Genomic DNA, 4,241 nt, shown 5'->3' on the forward strand with positions numbered 1-4,241 from the left:
AACCTAAAGCCTTATAGAATTTTGTTTTATTTCATTACCTTTCTTCCAATGATTAATATTTAATCATTTATTCAATCTTATCCTAATATTAAATTAGATATATGAATTTTTACACAATTATAATTTTTATATTATAACCTTCATAGTATATTTTGTCAACTTCTGATATCGCTTATCCGTACCACCACATTTTTGTACACGTATATCAATATATGAGCATATAATAAATATATACTCGTTGACCTACTATGATAAAAATATTATTGATTGTCGAGCATAACCAACATAATGTCTCGATTTGACCTATTTTTCATTACATGTTTACCAACCCAGGTTACTTAACACTCATGAAAAGTAATTATTGCCTGTCGAGCATAACATATGTCCCGATCAGGTTTATTTTGCCATTGATAATATCAAACCAGGCTGAAAAAAATTTTTTCATCGGGTGGGCATAACATGTTTACCAACCCAGGTTACTTATCACTCATGAAAAGTAATTATTGCCTGTCGAGCATAACATATGTCCCGATCAGGCCTATTTTGCCTTTGATAAATATCAAACCAGGCTGAAAAAAATTTTTTCATCGGGTGGGCATAACATGCTTACCAACCCAGGTTACCTTTCACTCATGAAAAATAATTATTGCCTGCCGAGCATAACAACATATGTCTCGTTAAGGTCTATTTTGCCTTTGATAAATATCAAATCAGGCTAAAAAAAATTTTTTTTAAAAAAAATTTTTTCATCGGGCGAGCATAACATGTTTATCAAACCAGGCCCAATTTCATTCATGAAAAAAAATGTAATTAAAAAATGTACGTTTGAATCAAAAAGTGGTCATACATAGATTTACACATAAAATTTTAATAATCAATAAATATGCTTCCCATATCCAATACCTGTATTGTATTGATATATTTATTATAATAAGCATTACTTAAATCATAATTTGTTTACCAATTTAGGTTACTTTTCATTCATGAAAAGTAATTATTGCCTGTCGAGCATAACATATGTCCCGATCAGGCTTATTTTGCCTTTGATAAATATCAAACCAGGCTGAAAAAAATTTTTTCATCGGGTGGGCATAACATGCTTACCAACCCAGGTTACTTTTCATTCATGAAAAGTAATTATTGCCTGTCGAGCATAACATATGTCCCGATCAGGCTTATTTTGCCTTTGATAAATATCAAACCAGGCTGAAAAAAATTTTTTCATCGGGTGGGCATAACATGCTTACCAACCCAGGTTACTTTTCATTCATGAAAAGTAATTATTGCCTGTCGAGCATAACATATGTCCCGATCAGGCTTATTTTGCCTTTGATAAATATCAAACCAGGCTGAAAAAATTTTTTTCATCGGGTGGGCATAACATGTTTACCAACCCAGGTTACTTTTCATTCATGAAAAGTAATTATTGCCTGTCGAGCATAACATATGTCCCGATCAGGCTTATTTTGCCTTTGATAAATATCAAACCAGGCTGAAAAAATTTTTTTCATCGGGTGGGCATAACATGTTTACCAACCCAGGTTACTTTTCATTCATGAAAAGTAATTATTGCCTGTCGAGCATAACATATGTCCCGATCAGGCTTATATTGCCATTGGTAAATATCAAACCAGGCTGAAAAAAATTTTTTCATCGGGTGGGCATAACATGTTTACCAACCCAGGTTACTTTTCATTCATGAAAAGTAATTATTGCCTGTCGAGCATAACATATGTCCCGATAAGGCTTATATTGCCATTGGTAAATATCAAACCAGGCTGAAAAAAATTCTTTCATCGGGTGGGCATAACATGTTTACCAACCCAGGTTACTTTTCATTCATGAAAAGTAATTATTGCCTGTCGAGCATAACATATGTCCCGATCAGGCTTATTTTGCCTTTGATAAATATCAAACCAGGCTGAAAAAATTTTTTCATCGGGTGGGCATAACATGCTTACCAACCCAGGTTACTTTTCATTCATGAAAAGTAATTATTGCCTGTCGAGCATAACATATGTCCCGATAAGGCTTATATTGCCATTGGTAAATATCAAACCAGGCTGAAAAAAATTTTTTCATCGGGTGGGCATAACATGTTTACCAACCCAGGTTACTTTTCATTCATGAAAAATAATTATTGCCTGTCGAGCATAACATATGTCCCGATCAGGCTTATTTTGCCTTTGATAAATATCAAACCAGGCTGAAAAAAATTTTTTCATCGGGTGGGCATAACATGCTTACCAACCCAGGTTACTTTTCATTCATGAAAAGTAATTATTGCCTGTCGAGCATAACATATGTCCCGATCAGGCTTATTTTGCCTTTGATAAATATCAAACCAGGCTGAAAAAATTTTTTTCATCGGGTGGGCATAACATGTTTACCAACTCAGGTTACTTTTCATTCATGAAAAGTAATTATTGCCTGTCGAGCATAACATATGTCCCGATCAGGCTTATATTGCCATTGGTAAATATCAAACCAGGCTGAAAAAAATTTTTTCATCGGGTGGGCATAACATGTTTACCAACCCAGGTTACTTTTCATTCATGAAAAGTAATTATTGCCTGTCGAGCATAACATATGTCCCGATCAGGCTTATTTTGCCTTTGATAAATATCAAACCAGGCTGAAAAAAATTTTTTCATCGGGTGGGCATAACATGTTTACCAACCCAGGTTACTTTTCATTCATGAAAAGTAATTATTGCCTGTCGAGCATAACATATGTCCCGATCAGGCTTATTTTGCCTTTGATAAATATCAAACCAGGCTGAAAAAAATTTTTTCATCGGGTGGGCATAACATGTTTACCAACCCAGGTTACTTTTCATTCATGAAAAATAATTATTGCCTGTCGAGCATAACATATGTCCCGATCAGGCTTATTTTGCCTTTGATAAATATCAAACCAGGCTGAAAAAAATTTTTTCATCGGGTGGGCATAACATGCTTACCAACCCAGGTTACTTTTCATTCATGAAAAGTAATTATTGCCTGTCGAGCATAACATATGTCCCGATCAGGCTTATTTTGCCTTTGATAAATATCAAACCAGGCTGAAAAAATTTTTTTCATCGGGTGGGCATAACATGTTTACCAACTCAGGTTACTTTTCATTCATGAAAAGTAATTATTGCCTGTCGAGCATAACATATGTCCCGATCAGGCTTATATTGCCATTGGTAAATATCAAACCAGGCTGAAAAAAATTTTTTCATCGGGTGGGCATAACATGCTTACCAACCCAGGTTACTTTTCACTTATGAAAAGTAATTATTGCCTGTCGAGCATAACATATGTCTCGTTCAGGTCTATGTTATTCCCATATCCAATACCTGCCACTGTATTGATATATAATAATAAGTATTACTTAAATCATTATTCATGCAGTAATACATTAAGAAAATACTTATTTGAAGTATTTATAGTAAGAATATACTTAACCTATCTTAACAACCACCACCACCACCTACCAATCAATATTACAAGCCTTCAATAGCAAATGTTTATCACCATTCCTATAATACATACTTATATATAGGTAAGTATAATAAGAATGTACTACTTAAGTACCAACGCCACTATTAATACTCATATGCAATTTTATAATACACACTTAATATACTTATAGTAAGTAATAAGAATGTAATAATAGTGGCTACCGCCATCGCCACTATTATACCCATATACAATTTTATAATACATACTTAATACTTTATAGTAAGTAATAAGAATGAACTAATAGTGGCTACCGCCATCGCCACTATTATACTCATATACAATTTTATAATACATACTTAATACTTTATAGTAAGTAATAAGAATGTACTACTAGTGGCTACCACCATCGCCACTATTATATACCCATATACAATTTTATAATACATACCTTGTTAGTAATGTATAATAAAGAATGTATAAGGGCTATAAAGACCATCACCCAAACCAGATCAGGCCATACAATACTAGATCAGACTAGACCAGACTAGACTAAATCTAGACTAGACTAGACCAGACCAGAGCAGACCTGACCCCATATCCCACACAATATCACTACTCTACATGAGATAATAATATGTGGAATAATAAGAAGAATCGAAAAATAAAATAAATTTTTCGAATCTTCAAGCAAAGGATAAGCTTCAGTGGATCGCAGTATGGCAGCTGCTCAACCACTTACAACACCTTGCCCGTTACCAAAGTCGTTTACAATTGATTCTAGGCACTGTCATC

Source organism: Condylostylus longicornis, unplaced genomic scaffold (assembly GCF_029603195.1).
Source record: "Condylostylus longicornis isolate FDR11 unplaced genomic scaffold, ASM2960319v2 ptg000491l, whole genome shotgun sequence".
In the NCBI taxonomy this organism is placed as follows: Eukaryota; Metazoa; Arthropoda; class Insecta; order Diptera; family Dolichopodidae; genus Condylostylus; species Condylostylus longicornis.